The sequence below is a fragment of the Macaca nemestrina genome, chromosome 2 (genome assembly GCF_043159975.1).
Source record: "Macaca nemestrina isolate mMacNem1 chromosome 2, mMacNem.hap1, whole genome shotgun sequence".
Lineage (NCBI taxonomy): Eukaryota > Metazoa > Chordata > Mammalia > Primates > Cercopithecidae > Macaca > Macaca nemestrina.
The window spans coordinates 6,685,496-6,704,254 of NC_092126.1; the positions used below are offsets into that span (position 1 = coordinate 6,685,496).

Genomic DNA, 18,759 nt, shown 5'->3' on the forward strand with positions numbered 1-18,759 from the left:
AGATTATTTATTTTATAAGCACTTACAGAAAACCCTCGTTTGATAGCTGTTATATAATTTCCCCAAAATACTAAACCTTAAGCAAATATTTTTTATAGACAACAAATAACTCTGAAAAATATTCTGCTGATAAAATGAGTTAACAGTCACCTGAATTTAAGGAATTGAAAAGTTTTAGAAAGACAATAGAGAGATAATTTATATTTACAAAGATTAATTCCCACAACAAAAAGATACTTCACATTACAAAAACATTCACATTAGGATTTGTATAGACATCCCTTTAGATATTCCTGTGTAAACTGTATATTTTATGTTAAAATATTATTTAAAGCTCATACAATGGGAAACTATTTATACTGGGAAAATATTTAGGTTCTTAAAAGGTAATAGGTTTGGATATAGTTGAGAAGCTGCAAAGGTTCATGGGAATGTAGTAGCAAGCAGACCCACCCAATTAATTGTGTAAATGTTAAATCAAGCATTCATCTATAGGTGAAATAGGCAAGTCAAGATAAAATGTCTTCTTAATTAGAAAATGGCAGTCATATTTCCAAGTAGCATATATAGATGTAAATCTCCTTCTGAATAAATGGAATCAGGGCACCTAATTGGATTGAAAAATAATGTCGCTTAAACCTGTCTCAGCTTAAGCACAAACCATGCCTTCCTTATTTTTAATGAAAATCAGAATTACCTGCGGAAGAAAGACTAAAAAATGACTCAAAACTTAGTAATTATTGGTACTGGCTAGAAACCTGGGGATGTTTGATCCCAATTAATCTTAATTGTAGAAGGAATATTACAACAAACACCTATGTAGACACTGTCTCTGTTAAAATTCAGCCACTTTATCATTATGTTATCAAAAACTAATTTTTAAGTGTTACAAAATATATAGGTGGGGTTGAAGACCCTCATGCTCATCTTGCATTCCATGACCCATCTGAAAAGGTACTAAATATGCTTAATTTTGCATTTTTTCAAAACCATTCATGGTTGCATATATTTACCTCCTATATTTGTCTTTATGGAGTAGGAACATTATTATTTTGTATGCTTTACGCTTTATATAAGTGCTATGTCCTATACATATTTTTGTGCAACTTGCTTTTTGCCATGATCTTACATTCTTTAATATTTATCTTTGTTGATATGTATAAATATAGCCGATTCATTTAAAGTACCCTGTAGTATATCACATTATGGATATATTATAATTTATTCATCTATTCACCTGCTAATGAACATTCAGATTTTCTTCTATCATAATATAGCGATGTTCTCTTCTGTTTACGTCTGTAGCCCAGCCTGGAGTGCAGTGGCATGATCTCTGCTCAGTGCAACCTCCGCCTCCCAGGTTCACATGATTCTCCTGCTTCAGCCCCCCAACTAGCTGGGATTACAGGTGTACACCACCACGCCCGGCTAATTTTTTTGTATTTTTAGTAGAGACGGGGTTTCACTATGTTGGCCAGACTGGTCTCGAACTCCTGACCTCGTGATCCACACACCTCAGCCTCCCAAAGTGCTGGGATTACAAGCATGAGCCACTGCGCCCAGCCTATGTCTTTTTAATCACATGCATGTTTCTCTGAAAATTATTTTCACATCTTTAATTTTACTAGATATTATCAAATTGATCTAATTGTATTTACTATTATCTGCTCCATCAAAGAGCAATCATTAGTGGTTTCATTCATAACTATACATATTATTGCCAGGGGTTTAATTTTTGTATCATATTGGTAATGTATTATTTTATAAAATATAAATGATCCTATTTCCTAGGAGGCATGAGCATCTTTCAGTGTTACCTGACCATTTATCTCCATTTTGTGCTGCTATGACAGAACACCACAGACTGGGTAATTTATAACAAACAAACAGAAATTTGCTGGTTTATGTTTTTGGAGGCTGAAAAGTCAAAGATCAAGGGGCTGGAATTTGGTGAGGGTCTTCTTGCTGCATCATCCCATAGCAAAAGAGCAAAGAAAGGGCAAGAGTGAGAGAGAGAGAGACAAAAGGGTGCCGAATCTGTCTTTTTATGAAAAACCCAATACCAAGATAACTACCCATTCTCATGATAATGACAATCCATTCATAAGGGCAGAGCTGACAGGGTTTGGCTGTGTCCCCACCCAAATCTCATCTTGAATTGTAATCCCCATAATCCCCTTGTGTGAAGGGAGAGACCCAGTGGGAGGTGATTGGATCGTGGGGGCAGTTTCCCCCATGCTGTTCTCATGATAGTGAGTGAGTTCTCATAAGATTTGATGGCTTTATAAGTGTTTGACAGTTCCTCTTATACACACTCTTCTCTCTTTCCTAACAATATTCCTGCTTCCCCTTGCACCACGATTGTAAGTTTCCTGAGGCCTCCCCACCCAGCCATGCGGAGCTGTGAGTCAATTAAATCTCTTTTCTTTATAAATTATCCAGTTTTGGGTATTTCTTTATAACAGTGTGAAAACAGACTAATACACAAGAGCCTTCATAGCCTTATCACTGCTTAAATGTCCCATCTCCCAACAGTGCTACATTGGGGATCAAGCTTCTAGCACATAAACTTTGGGGGACACATTCAAACCATAGCACCATTTATTTATCCTCTGATATGAACCTTACCCATTTTATTTGAGATTGTTTTTAAATCTTAAAGATGTTTTAGTTAAGGATATGAATAATCACATCACAGAGAAAGATAATTAAGTAGTCAAGTAACATGTCAAAAACTGTTCATTCTAAAGAATGTTCCAGGATATAAAACCCATCTTTTTGGTATTTGGTATGAGTGTCTGTTTGGGTTTATTCCTGATTACATATATTACTATTAAATTTTTATCTTTTACTTAATCTAAAGGAAATTATATCCTGTTTAGTGAGCAGAAGCATCATTCAATTTTCATAAAACCCTAAAAGTTAATAATAATAATATGACATTTCATTGACTTGGACCTGGAAAAGTCCATCAACTGGCTCAAATTCACCTAGTCAGAAATGAAAAATGTCAGGTTTGAAACTGAGGGGTATCGTTCTACGCTGCTATTTGTTTAACCATTCCACTAATCCTGGTACCTCTTATTTCTTTATCTTTTACTTCCAGACTCGTTAAGAACATGATATAATGTTAATAGAAGCTCTGGTATTAAGAATATTAAGAAATTTTTATCTATTCCTACCTTTAAATGAAACACAATTAACATATCAGTTTTGGTAATAACATTTGTTTTTAAATTGGTAGAGTAGCTCTATAGCATAGTGATTAAAGAGAGTAGACTAGAGCCAAGCCACCTAAAATGCAAATCCAAGTGATATGGTTTGGCTGTGTCCCCACCCAAATCTCAACGTGAATTGTAATAATCCCCACAGGTCAAGGGCAGGGCCAGGTGGAGATAATTGAATCATGGGGGCAGTTTTCCCCATAATGTTCTCCTGATAGTGAATAAGTCTCACAAGATCTGATGGTTTTATCAGTGGGAGTTCCCCTGCACAAGCTCTCTTGCCTGCCACAATAGGAGCAGATAGGAAGAAACAGGCTGTTACCCAGGCACTTACCCACCCTCCATCCATTGACAAGAATAAGGTTTTCATTTCCACATAGTGTGCTCTGGCCTGTGTTTTATTAGCTTCCCCTGTAAAATAAAGGGGATGAAGTAGATAATTTATGGATCTTTCTAAAACAGCATGTAGATAGCAATTGATAAATGAAAGAGGTAGAATAGTCAGAAAGAAAAGAGTTTTCTAATCAAACACTGATTCTGAATCAACTGACTACCCCTAAGAAAAAACAAATAATATTTGCTATTTTACACTGTATACAACATAAATTTCAAAGTAAAATCTTGAAAAATAAAGTCTTAAAATTTTAGAGGAAAATATTTTGTATTACCTTAGTACAGAAAAATAAATTTAAAAACAGGAATTGGAAAGTATAAAACTTAAAGAAAAATAAGGGCCGGGCGTGGTGGCTCAAGCCTGTAATCCCAGCACTTTGGGAGGCCGAGACGGGCGGATCACGAGGTCAGGAGATCGAGACCATCCTGGCTAACACGGTGAAACCCCATCTCTACTAAAAAATACAAAAAAAAAAAACTAGCCGGGCGAGGTGGCGGGCGCCTGTAGTCCCAGCTACTCGGGAGGCTGAGGCAGGAGAATGGCGTGAACCCGGGAGGCGGAGCTTGCAGTGAGCAGAGATCCCGCCACTGCACTCCAGCCTGGGCGACAGAGCGAGACTCCGTCTCAAAAAAAAAAAAAAAAAAAGAAAAATAGAATTAGAATTGACGATCTTAAAATTACATCTATGAAATACTACAATATCAATATATAAACATTAAAGTATAATTAAAATATATAAAATGTTAACACATAAATTTACTAATAGTTATCCATAACATATATATAAATTATATAGATACATACACAACAAAGTGGAAACAATGTCTGTGATGAGCAGAATATAAATATACTAGTATCAGTAAGTTAAAGACAAAAAAAATGAATGCAGAATGGGAGATTTTTGGTAGACTTCAAAAGACAACTAGAATTTTCCACATGAAAATTATTTCAGGTCAGGCACATTGGCTCATGCCTACAAATCCTAGCACTTTGGAAGGCCGAGGCAGGAGGATCACTTGAGCACAGGAGTTTGAGACCAGCCTGGGCAACATGGTGAAACCACATCTCTACAAGAAAAAAAAAATAGCCAGGCATGGTAGTGCATGCCCATAGTCCCGGCTGCTTGGGAGGCTGAGGTGAGAGAATCACCTGAGCTCAGAAGATTGAGGCTGCAGTAAGCCATGATCATGCCACTGCACTCCAGCCTGGGCAACGGAGTGAGACCTTGTCTCAAAATTATACAATATTCTTTAAAATTCAAAGATGATAAGCAGTTACTCTGTTTAATTTCCTTCTGGGGTAACAAAAACATGTTAGAACTAGATAGAGGTGGTTGTTGGACAGTATTGTCAGTGTACTAAATGCCACTGAACTGTTAACTTTAAAACGATTTTTTGTTATATAACTTTCACCTTAATAAAATCAAAGACATTAGGTAAAAGGAATCTTGTTAATTTGATCACAGAACTTAAAATTAAGTTATTATGGTTCTCTTAAATTAAATTATATCATTAAACAGAGAACAATTTGATATATTTAAATATAGAATGTGGTTATTGTAATGTACTAAATATGGAATAAAAAGTTATGATTCTAAATTCCTGACAATATGAAGGACAAAGAAAAGTTAGAACACATCCTCTTTGCCAGATGTCTAGCACAGTAAGCCAAGGTGTTGCTTGAAACAATATTTTGCACACTGCAGAAAATGTTTTTGACTTTCACTGAGATTTATCAAACTGACTTATTCGTTCTCTGATGGCTGCATGTTCAAGGGGCAAAAATTATTCCCATTTTCTCTTCTTTTAATTCTTTCTCTTTCCTTTTAACATCAATTTACCATTTTACAATTCCTAAGCCGCAGATAACTACATGGATATTCCCATTATTTCATTTCCACTTCCTCCAGAGGACTAGCTGACACGGGAGTAAATCTGAGATCAGATTGTTCAGGATGAACATCATTTAGAGAGTTGGTCTGGGAGTGGAAAAACACGATGGTTGGAATATGCTCTCAAGGTGCCAGACTCCCTGGCTTTAAATCACAGCTGGTAATTGATGCGGACTCCCCACATCAACTATGTGACCTTGGAGAGGTGACTTAAATCCCATGCACATTAGTTGCCTGACTTGTAAAATAAAAATGACGATAGTAATAGTACCTACCTCCAAGGGTGTTTTTTTTAAGAGTTAATATAGAACATTTAGAACAGTTTCTGTCACATGGTAAGAGCACAGTAAATTTTAGCTATTGTTATGATCATCATTAGTAGTACAGCTTGAAAGCAAAATTTGTTTCTCATTAGGACATCAAATTCTGCTCATAAGGAGTCTAATGGTTTTTGAATTATGAATCAATGAGTATTAAGAGAAGAAACTGCAGCACTGGGAGTCACACACCAACACTCACTCTTTGACTATAAGTATTTGACGGTATACAAGTGTGGGAGCTGATTAAAAATACATGTAAGGCTGCTGTCCTTGTGTCTGGTACTGAGGCTGAGCTCAGAAAGGGAAATGAAGCAACAATAATATGCTTGTTACATGCAGGGGGGCGGGGGTTAGCCAGGGGTCCTATGCACTGTTGCAACTTGCTCACATTGTCACTGGTAGCTGACTTACCTTGTTAGTGTGAGGCAGTAGACAGGCCAGTTGTTACTGAGGTTCCAACCAGATTCTTTTTTAGTTACTTTGATTTTTGTCACAAGTGCCATTTACAGCTCTGATGAAGGACTCCAGCATTGCCTGCAGGACAACCAAATCATTCAAGTTGGAGACTTGAACATATTGAAAGATCATTGTGAGTCTCAGTTCATCAGGGATCCAGACATTGATTATGGGTTTGTCCTCACTCTCACCACTTACATATCTGACTGCCTTTTGACTCAGTAGACCTTTCAAAATTCATGCCAAACTCCTTTTGTTCCAAGTCTCTTCCAGTAACTTGGAACTCTTAAGTGAAGGGGTTTCTTAGAAATGTAGCTGCAGATTTGCTATTGAGAGAATACAAACCCATCACAGTCAACCCCTTTTTTAGCTGGCTTCCAATTACACCTCTTTGAGCCATACTGAATTTCTAAATAAAGACAGTAACAAACCCATACTTTCACCTAACATAAGGCAATTATCCCTCACAAAACCAAAAACTTGCTAGCCCTCTCCCCAAAAGACTATATGAATTTTCTTCATCTATTTCAAACTGATGTTCATTTATCTTCTAGTTGAGTCACATTCCCCTTTTGATATTCTGAAATGTAAGTACTAAAATATGAAATTGACTGCTATTAATACACTGTATTGTAGACAGTAAGGAACTGGGAGAAGTAACGATAAAAAAATGCTACTATATACACAAATCTATTCAGATCAAAGTAAGGAAGGTTTTGCATGATCAATGCAGTGTTCATTTCTACAACTGGTTGTGTCAACTTAATTAGGATTTATTACTACCTTTTTCCACCGCCCATTCTATAACCCCTTTACCCTCAGCAAATGCCTCAGCTGGTTATGGTTTCTTGTTGTATAGAATGTCCCACATCATCATTCTTGAAGGATCTGGACCATTATCAGGTCTGCTTACTTCAGGCCATTGTAATTTTTTTAATTGATTTTAATATTGGGATATGTGAGTAGTGGGAGGCATTCCACGGGATCTCCCTAGATTATTACAGAAACATTTTTCCCATGATTTTGTATTGTATTTTCTATATGTATTATATTAAATGCATACATATGTATTTATATTTACATATATATCAAACAGGGTATTTAGTATAGATGTTTGACCTAATGCCATTGTGTGAGCTGTTTGTTTAGTCTCTGTGGAGCTGTTATACACAGCCTGAATTCCACAGACCAGTAAGTATAAAAGGGAAGATGGGTAAGAAGTTGGTAAGAGCTAAGACACACTGGAACTCACAACCACACGGTGGAACCCCTGAGGACAGAGAGGAACCCCCATCAGTCTTTACCACCTCTCAGCCTCCAACTGTGATGCTGCAAGTGTTCTGCAAGACACGCTGATGCCTTTCAACAAAGAGCTAAAAATGTGCCTCCCTGGAAGTCAGATAAGTCAAGTGAGGTTTCAGATGAGCTACATTAACTAGGAATTATGCATGGAAGGCATTCTGAAAAACACACTTTTAGCCTACCTAAATTGGTGCAACAGGGTACCACAATATATTCCAAGTCAGGCAAGCAAACAAACAAACAAACACTCTGTATCAAAACGCAAGAGGTTTCTAATCTTCTAGAACTCATCCCCAGTGGTACATTTGTTTGTTTTGTTTTGCTTTTTTCAAAGTCAGAGATTAAGTTCTTACGTTAAAAATGAGAAACACTCTCCTAGAAGTTAATGTTCTACATTCCAGACTTGGTTTTGTAACTCAGTAAGTTTGTGACATTCAGGAATTTACTTTTCTAAACTAAAGCTTTGCCTCCCCACCTATAATTGGAACAAATAACCCAGCCTCTTCTTATTCACCTATTCGTTGACATAAACAAAGGAAATAATGGATGTTGAAATGTTCTGTAGCTTACAAAAAGTAATGTACAGACTACTAACAGAATTATTAAATTTGTTTTTGCTTTTGTGAACAACAAAGACAAATGATGTCATCAACTACGGAGAATATAATTGATCTCGATTCCTTATGTGGCCTCAGCCCAGGTCCTTATGACAGTTTTTTCAACAGTTCAACAAGCTGCCTGCTTTGTGTGTGAGGCATTTTCCTTCCATGTGGCCAGCAGCAGGAAATGAAATCCATCACAGCCCCATGTAGGTGGTTAATTTGTTTGAATTGTCATTTAGCTAGATCTTCAGTATCTTCCTAATGATCTCCCTGGTGCAATGCAGTGCGAATCTTCCATGTTACTTGTCATCAAAGCAGTTGTTTTCAAAGATGCTATTTGCTTTTATTTTATGGATTAGTATCCTTTTTTACTTTAGTGACAAACACATTATTATATACAGGATATTTGGCCAAGCACTGGAGATGAAGTTTGGGGAGGGGGTGATTTTTTTTTTTTTTTTTTTCTTGAGACGGAGTCTCACTCTGTCACCGGGCGGGAGTGCAAAGGCATGATCTCGGCTCACTGTAACCTCCATCTCCTGGGTTCAAGCAATTCTCCTGCCTCAGCCTCCCAAGTAGCTGGGATTATAGGTGTATGTCACCATGTTCGGCTAATTTTTGTATTTTTTTTTTTTTTTTTTTTTTTAGTGGAGATGAGGTTTCTCCATGTTGGCCACACTGATCTTGAACTCCTGACCTCAGGTGATCCACCTGCCTTGGCCTCCCAAAGTGCTGGGATTACACACGCCACTGCACCTGGCCACAAATCATTTTTCTACCTATAAAAATCTCCGCCTACTCTAAAAGAAAGACCACAAATAAGATGAGAGAGAGAAATTTCTATTGGAGTCAAAAGAATAGGAGTTTGTTTCAACTGAGGACAATTAGAATAATATCTTGAAGATTCATTGGAACCAGGCCTCAAACAATACTCCAGATTTCCTTACTTAGAGAGGGGTGTGTGCTTTTCGGAGGTATGGCAGAGGGAAAACTAGAGAGAAATGATTACGTCTGTAAGAAAAAGTTGTCATGAGCCTGGTGAGTATAAAGTTGAATAACATAAGAAAATGATTTGTCCATGTCTCAGATAGCAAAGGCCACCTAATCAGTTAGAACCTACCCCAGGAGCAAAAGTAAGCCGTGTGAATGGGCTCGTGATACAATCAGAGAAGTGCTTAGAGGGTTGCTCTGTTTTTCCACCTATAAAAACATAAATCTGGACCCAGAGTCGAAGTCTTGGAAAATACTTGGCTTATTTTTGTATTAGTGCCTGTATGGGGAAAAGATTCAATGAGGATAGAGATTTGGTTGAAAAAAAGAAAGGATATGAAATGCAGACCAAAAAATAAATAAATAAATAAAGACATTGTGTTGTATCAAATCTCTGTCACTTAAAATTATTACCTTCTCTCCTTTGAAGTAAGACATTCTTTCTTCACACACAAAAAGTTATGGTGACAGGATTATCTAACACAACAACATATTTTGAAATAACACTACTGGAAAAAATCTTATAGACAATCATGAGAGAATTAGGATTCTTCAAATTCCCCTATGACCCTTCTCCCCATCATTTCAGCTCTAAAAGATTTGGAGGATCACTTTGGGATACAGAGGTAATAATTGAATGCAGCTGTGCTCAGGAAATGGCTTCAGATTCTCCATGGGCGAGCTGGGCCATCAGCTCACCTCTACAGTCAACAGTAAACCTGGTGGCTTAATTGAAAGTGGAATAATTCACATTCCTTCCCCAAAACACAACATACAAAGATTTACTCACTGATGCGCATCATCGACTTTTCTAGCATCAGGTGAATGCAGCACAGCTGGCCAAAGGCCAGCTCCCATTTTACCCCCATCACTTGCTTCTTCCATCACATGTTTATCTTTTTAATTTTGCAAACATCCATGCTATATTAATTATGCATGCTTCCATAATTTTGCACACGCCACATGCTTTTCTCTTTGCCTCGAGTACTGTAATCCTTCATTCACCCTGTCTGAACAGGGTGAATATTTTCTTACTCAGAAATTCAAGAAAAAATATCACTTTATCTCTCTAACACTAAAAGTTTTGAGAAATATTTAGTTATTCACTCTCTTATCTGTTAAAATTGTACCATGTGCATGCCTCTAGTGTTACATTTAATTACACACTGAATTATATCAGTTCATATATAGTATATCCCTCAGCATGTATATACAGTTCCATAGCCTGCATTTTATGCAATAACCTATATCTAGCTGTATTTTATTGCCCTGTTCTTGATTATCCTTCCCCATAACTTTCTTACCTACTTCTAGCTTATATTATTGTATAGTATACGGGGTTTTATAGATTACCTAAGTCATATTTGGTGCGAGATGAGGTATATATAAATGCACAAATGTGTGAATAAACGAAACAATAATCTCTCCTCGCTTACTGGCCTGTTCAATCCTTGAGGCATCCATTGCCTTTGGGGTGACCTTTGATGTTTCTGAAGGTGGCAGAAAAAATGGCATTCAACAAGTGCTCACTGGAGTTTGATTAAAGAAGCAAACGGTAACTTGTTGAGAGCTACTTCTTCATACTTTTAAACAAGTGAATTAGCATTTCCATCCTAACTGATACTTTTGCTGAAAGAAAATGTGCATGCTTTAAAATGTGAATAAAAGGTTATTCTTGTTATGTGGATTAGTAAGATTTTTTTTTCCAAGTGTCTTTCTCAGTGGCATCTACAGATCAACTTTAGGCATTCTATATAACAAGTCTATTATAGATCTACATGCTAAAGACAAAGGGTAAAAAAATCTGTTAGAGTCATTTTGTGTAAATCTAAACTGACTGCCTCTTGCTTTAATCACTTACTTGCATCCTGCTAATCTCATGGCTTCACCTTTTTGACACTAAAAGAGAGGGGAAAAAAACTAAATTTCTTTGCATTGAAATACATAGAACACTGAAGTTAGATAAAGTGTAATTTTTTTTAACTGACTACTTGGCTTAACTCGGTTTTATTAGTTTTTTATAACTGGCTCCTTGTGCAAATGTATTTGATGGACTAAACAGTATATACCTGTACAAATGTGCATGGGGACTTTAAGAATGGTGGTAGATTAGATATTCATAATGGTTTAGTCACAGTGTACATAGCTTTAAAATAAAATAACTTTAGCAATAACAGTTAAAATAAAGTAACTGTTTAATAGTCTAGTGAAGTTGGTAATCTACCAATGAACATGTAATAGATATGTAACAATGATATGATAAAGAATAAATTAATGCAAGGGAATGGAGTGAGCTGTTGTGCTGCTGTAGATTTGTTGGCCAAGAAAAAGAGATCTCCCTGAAGAGGTAACACAGGAGAAGAGGAACATCTGGGAGGCAGGCTTTCCTGGCAATGGAAATGGCACTTTTACAATGCTGGACCAAATATTCTCTGCAATCTATCTCAACTCAGTTGAATGGCAAAAATCGTCAAGAGGTGGTTGACAATACAGATAGCCTCCTCAACTTGTGAGAATCTCAATGTTCCTGAAAGAAATTCCTGCTTTTTACCAGTTTGTTGTAGCTGTTACTGTTTCTGTTAAATTAAAAGTCCCCAATGAGATGGTTGTTGAGATCAGTAATTTTATATTGTATGAGATTTGAAGAGAGTAAATGCTTCTTTTTCGACATCTTGTTTACTTAAGTCAGTTGGCATCATTTTCAATGAGAAAACAGGCGAAAGTAAATGTGTAAATAGAATGACATAACAAAGTATGAAAGAATCAAATGCAATATGATGAAAAAGTTAGTGTTGGCCCCAAGCACTGATTACTGAAAGTTTTGAATGAGCAAGTGTTTAAATGAGAAGTGAAACCAGTGAGTGGAAGTCAGACTATGAGTTATACGTCAGAATCAAGCCCCTCTGCCTGCCTCCAGAGTCTGGCAAGCCTCATCTGTAACGCTGATTCTAAAGGGGTCAGTGCTGAAAAAGGATTTATTGTTTGTGATGATGACTGTGAGGTTAAAGTAATGCAGAAATTCAAAGTTGCTTGCTTAATGGAAAAATATGCAGAATTGCAACTTAAAAAAAATACAACTGCCACCATATTAGGACAAACTGGAACCAAAACCATTTCAGAGATTGATGACATGTCATTACAAGCTTGAAATATCCATCTTATTCCTTTAAATTCATATTTTTATCAACCACTTAGGTCAGTGACATAATAAAATCTATTAACCTCAGTTATTTTGTCCTCTAAGTAACATTGGATAGTGCAAGAACAAGATTAAAATTGAATGGATTTCTTTCTGCACTATAAGATATGCTGTTTGACCTTTTATGTTTTTCACAGAAATGCTTAGTTATTCTAAAAGTGGTTTGATACACTATTATATTGGCCATAAAATATTTCCTCCTGTAATGTCTCTTTTGTCCTTTATTTCATATTAGCATCTATTTTATTCTTCTAGTTCAATGCCTGAGATCATTTCAATGGAGAAAGACTTCTAGACCATTTGTAAATTGAAATATTACACCCAGGACAAATGCATTGATAAGAAAAACATTTAAAAGCTTGAAACATCTTTTTATTGATCTTTCCTAGGCTCCAGATACAGATATAAATAATAAGACAGATAGGAAAGGAAAAAGATTTTGAGCCAGAGGGAAAACCTTGCTGAATGCCCAGTGAGTACAGAGGACAGTGAGAAGAGAGTCCTGGCAGGCACAGCTCAGCTTCAAGGGAAGAGGAAGTGAGTGAGGAGGCCAGAGTGCGCAAGAGGCAGGCAGCAGGGGCTGCTGTCCTTTTGAATGCTGTGAGCCTTCTGTGTATGTCTTACCAACTTAATAATGCCACGGTCAAATCAATTGATATGGTTTGGCTGTGTCCCCGCCCAAATCACATCTTGAATTGTACCTCCCACAATTCCCATATGTTGTAGGAGAAACCTGGTGGGAGGTGATTGAATCACGGGGGTGGGTCTTTCCCATGCTATTCTTGTGATAGTGAATGAGTCTCATGAGATCTGATGTTTTTAAAAAATGAGCGTTTTCCCTGCATAAGCTCTCTCTTTGCCTATTGCCATCCACGTAAGACATGATTTGCTCCTCCTTGCCTTCCGCCATGATTGTTAGTCCTCCCCAGCCTTGTGGAACTGTAAATCCATTAAACCTCTTTTTTTTTTTTTTTTTTTTTTTTCCCCAGTCTCAGGTATGTCTTTATCAGCAGCATGAAAACAGACTAATACAGTAAATTGGTGCCAGCACAGTGGGGCACTGCTGAGAAGATACCCGAAAATGTGGAAGCAACTTTAGAACTGGGTAACAGGCAGAGGGTGGAACAGTTTGGAGGGTTCAGAAAAAGACAGGAAAATGTGGGACAGTTTGGAACTCCTCGGAGACTTGAATGAGGTTTGACCAATATGCTGATAATGATATGAACAATAAGGTCCAGGCTGAGGTGGTCTCAGATGGAGATGAGGAACTTGTTGGGAACTGGAGCAAATGTGACTCTTGCCGTGTTTTAGCAAAGTGGCTGGTGGCATTTTGCCCCTGCCCTAGAGATTTGTGGAACTTTGAACTTGAGAGAGATGATTTAGGGTATGTGGTGGGAGAAATTTCTAATCTGCAAAGCATTTAAGACATGACTTGGGTGCTGTTAAAAGCATTCAGTTTTAAAAGGGAAACAGCATAAAAGTTTGGAAAACTTGCAGCCTGATAATGTGGTAGAAAAGAAAATCCTATTTTCTGAGAAGAAATTCAAGCCATTTTTCTGGCTGCAGAAATTCGCTGAAGTAACGAGGAGCTAAATGTTAAACCCCAAAACAATGGGGAAAATGTCTCCAGGGCATGGCAGCCCCTCCCATCACAGGCCTGGAGCCTTAGGAAGAAAAAATGGTTTTGTGGGCCAGGCCCACTGTCCCTGTGCTGTGTGCAGTCTGGGACTTGGTGCCTGCATCTCAGCTACTCCAGCTATGAGAAAAGTAGACCAAAGTGCAGCTCAGGCTACGGCTTCAAAGAGTGCAAGCCCCAAGCCTTGGCAGCTTCCATGTGGTGCCAAGCCTGCCGGCGCACAGAAGTGAAGAATTGAGGTTTGGGAACCTTCTCCTAGATTTCAGAGGATCTATAGAAACACTTGGATGTCCAGGCAGGAGTTTCCTGCAGGGGTGGGGCTCTCATGGAGAATCTCTGCTAGGCAGTGTGCAATGAAAATGTGGGATTGGAGCCCCCCATACAGAATCCCTACTGGGGCACCGTCTAGTGGAGCTGTGAGAAGAGGGCCACCATCCTCCAGACTCCAGAATGGTGGATCCACCAACAGCTTACACCGTGCACCTGGAAAAGCCGCAGACACTCAATGCCATCCCATCAAAGCAGCTGGGAGGGAGCCTGTACCCTGCAAAGCAACAGGGGTGGAGCTGCCCAGGACCATGGGATCCCACCTCTTGCATTAGTGTGACCTGGATGTGAGACATGAAGTCAAAGGAGATCATTTTAGAGCTTTAAGATTTGACTGCCCTGCTGGATTTCAGACTTGCATGGGGCCTGTAGTCCCTTTCTGTGGCCAATATCTCCCATTTGGAATGGCTGTATTTACCCAATGCCTGTACTGCCATCGTATCTAGGAAGTAACTAACTTGCTTTTAATTTTATGGGCTCATAGGCAGAAGGGACTTGCCTTATCTCAGATGAGACACTGAACTGTAGACTTTTGAGTTAATGCTGACATGAGTTAAGATTTTGGGGGACTTGGGAAGGCATGAATGATTTTGAAATTTGAGGACATGAGATTTGGGAGGGGCCAGGGCCAGGATGATATGATTTGGCTGTGTCCCCGCCCATATTTCATCTTGAATTGTACCTCCCACAATTCCCATATGTTGTAGGAGAAACCTGGTGGGAGGTGACTGAATCACGGGGGCAGTTCTTTTCCATGCTATTCTTGTGATAGTGAATGAGTCTCATGAGATCTGAGGTTTTTAAAAATGAGAGTTTTCCCTGCACAAGCTCTCCCTTTGCCTGCTGCCATCCATGTAAGACATGACTTGCTCCTCCTTGCCTTCCGCCGTGATTATGAGGCCTCCCCAGTCATGTGGAATTGTAAGTCCATTAAACTTCTTTTTCTTCCCAACCTTGGGTATGTGTTTATCAGTAGTGTGAAAACAGACAAATACATAAGTGGATAATGGAAAATATGGTATATGTAAGATGTAATGTTACTCAGCCTCACAAAAGAAGGAGATTCGGCTATGGGCAACAACATGGATAGACCCTGAGGACATTACACTAAGAAAAATAAGCTAAACTTTTTAAAACTACAGTAAAATACTGTATGATCTTACTTACATGAGGAATCTAAAATAGTCAAACTCATAGAAGCAGAGACTGGAATAGTGATTGCCAGGGGCTGGGGGAAAGAGAAATATGGGCAGGTGACAGTTAAAGGGTACAAAGTTTCACTTAATGCAAGATAAGTCCTGAAGATCTATTCTACAGCATAATGCCTGTAGCTAATGTTATGTTAATAATATACTTAGAAGTTTCTGAAAAGGTAGATCTTATGTTAAGTGTTCTTAACACACACACACACACACACACACACAAATAATAATAGAAAGGGTGAGAAGGAGCTTTGGGAGATTTTGGGTATGTCTAAGGCCTTGAGGGTGATGATGGTTTTATGTATGTATACACATCCCCAAGCTCACTGAGTTGTATACATTAAAGATGTACAGCTTTTTACCTGTCAATCATACCTCAATAAAGTGGTAAATTATTTTTATTAAAAAATAATCGTCATGGCATCATATTACATTGAAATATAATTTTAAGTGTTTATTTTATGGGAAAATGAAGACTTTTTCTCTATCACCTCTGTACCTACACTAAAAGTTACTTCTGAAAGCAGGAGATCAAGTTATGGGCCTTGAAAGCTATCAAATGTTATAAGAAGGAGGGAAATCAGTTTCTAACTAGTTCAAGAAACAAATGCCAAAGCCCTGAACAAAGGAAAACATGAAGGAAAAGAAAAAAGTAAGACTGAAAAACCTTGGGGACATGTAGATAAAAAGTTTTAGAAAAAGCATCAGAAACTGAAGGTACTACTAGGAGCAGGAAGGTCACATGTATCATGAGGGTGGCCTGGTGAACACATATCTCATCAAAACCTTCAGCTGATGGTTCCATTCAGAGACAGGGTGAAAGAAGTCACAAAACTAAGGTTTATTTAAAAACTCCCAATTTTTATAATGTTGACATTTAATTCAAATCAATTTAAAATATTAGGTAGCCAAATTGAAATGGACCTGATGGTCATATCTGACTATGTTTTTGACTTCTGGGTTAAAGTCATATGAAAACAACTGAATTGCAAAGCTCTGCATAACTGTGAACTGACAGCTAACATGAGCTGTGCAGGTTAACATAAAGATAACTCAGGAAAATTCTTGAAAAAATTCCAGCACTTGGACTGACTGGCAGATAAAATTGTGTCCAATTAATTGGGTGCATCAGATTAAGTCAATTCATAACACTTATTTTGAAGGACTTTTTCTATATGTGGAAAGATGTTCATAGTGGTTTTATACATATGAACACAGAAATAAATTATATCATTATTTATGTGCGAATACAGCCAGCATTAAAGCTCATAATAGAACTAAGTCATGTGTATATATGTGTGTTTATGTGTGTGTGTAGTGTATCTGTTACTAGGAGCATTGAATCAAAAGTTAGAATGCCTATAATGGAGTAACAATTACACATTGAACGACCATGGAATCCAAGTTATTTCACTTTTTAAGTCATTACTGCAATAAGGATCCAGTTATAGTACTGATTAAAGTGTTTCATCAAATATCATAATGTTCTAAATAAGCCTCAACATTTAGAAAAGTCACTCTTTTATTATTCAAATAATTTATTCTTGAAAAAAGTGGAAATGTAAGACCTATAATAGCTGGCAAAACTAATCAACCTTATAGCAACAAACCACAGCAGACAGGACATTGCTATACAACCTAACCTTACCAACTTGTCGATGTGAAAGTTAACTGGCTGTGTTTACTCACAATATATATCAGTATCATTTGCTTACTGAAAGAAAGCAACTAAAAGAACTCACTGATAGGAGCTTGGAACAGTTTTGTCTTACGTGATGCCGAAAGAACATCCTGCAAATCAGCTATCCTTTATGTGGGATTCTTAAACATAAAATACAGCCTGCAGTGATGCAATATTACATAATTATCCTAGTTGAATAACCTCCTTCTAAAAGCACAGCTTTAAGGAGAAACTCAGCATGAATTTATATGATACTCATTATTCAGTGGTGTCAACTCTATGGTCGGCCATCTCCAGAATATAGTCACAACAGACAGAAAGCTCCATTAGTCTTGGGTGTCATGGGAACTTGTCCCTCCACCTCTCACAATTCATTGGGTGGGACACCATAATAACACTTAAAATTTTATCCACAGCTGTATAACTAACCATTACTGATATAGGATCAGACCTCTGTATTTGTAAATTTCATGCTTTCACAACAACAAGGATTAAAACGGAATTACCAGTTGGGGAATGTCAAGAAAACTGGATATTTAATTCCATTAAGACTATCTTTAAACTGTCATGTGAGCTTGGACAATCTAACTCCTCACTTTAGTTTCCTTATCTATAAAATTAGGAAGTTAGACTAGGTGATCTCTAAGTCTCTATCAAATTATAACATCCTACTATTTATGTGGTTTATTAAATAATTCCATTTGGAATTGAAGAACAAAAGTTGATATCAAGTGTGTGTCAGAGTTAGGTACATGGCAAAGATCCTTGCAATGCCCACACAGAAATGGATAAACTTGGACTGGCTTAACAATACCAAAAACTGCAGAGTCAGGTAATAGCTTATGACAATCAACTGAAGTGATGTGATTTTTTATTTAATGTGGAACTTCTTCATAAATAATGTCTTAGAGGAAGGCATTATTTAAAAATAACAAACACCCAGCCAGGCACAGTGGCTCATGCCTGTAATCCCAGCACTTTGGGCTAGGCACAGTGACGGCCACCTGTAATCCCAGCTACTTTGGGAGACTGAGGCCGGAGAATCACTTGAACCCAGGAGGCAGAGGTCACAGTGAGCCGACATCGTGCCACTGCACTCCAGCCTGGACGACAAGAGCGAAACTCTTGTCTCAAAAAAACAAAACAAAACAAACAAACAAAAAACCATGTCATTTGTTTATGTATGTATTTCCATATGGAGGAGAATAGACAGCTTGTCAAACAACTTCATAATACATTATTACTCTATAAAACTAAAATTTATAGCCACATTGTTCTATACCTTTCAAAAATAGTTAAGAAATTAAGTTTAAAATCCTTCCTACGAGATGGTTAAGATTGCTTATAAGCTACAATGATTGATTGAACATATTTTACCTTTTTAAAAGAGTCTGATAGGAGGAGGAGTACGAAATGTAAGACAAGTCCCGTCCCCTTCACGTGCCTGGGAAGACACAGCATTGCACATGCAAGTGTACTCACACACATACACATTTACACACACACACAGAACTACAAAGTGCTCAGCTGTCACA

The 18,759-nt window shown here is 37.6% G+C and overlaps 1 long non-coding RNA gene across 2 annotated transcripts in view; it reads right to left on the reverse strand.

Moving 5' to 3' along the window:
* Positions 1-18,759, reverse strand: part of LOC139361829 (uncharacterized) — a 29,174-nt gene that overhangs the window by 7,477 nt on the left and 2,938 nt on the right. Inside the window, exons 1-3 of one of the 2 annotated variants that reach the window (XR_011619532.1) lie at positions 6,484-6,662; positions 6,241-6,363; positions 3,559-3,635 (exon numbers count right to left, since the gene is read on the reverse strand). This is a non-coding gene — a long non-coding RNA (uncharacterized lncRNA). Of the gene's footprint in view, positions 1-3,558; positions 3,636-6,240; positions 6,364-6,483; positions 6,663-18,759 lie in introns of those variants that run through there. The other variant, XR_011619531.1, reaches the window with a different exon arrangement.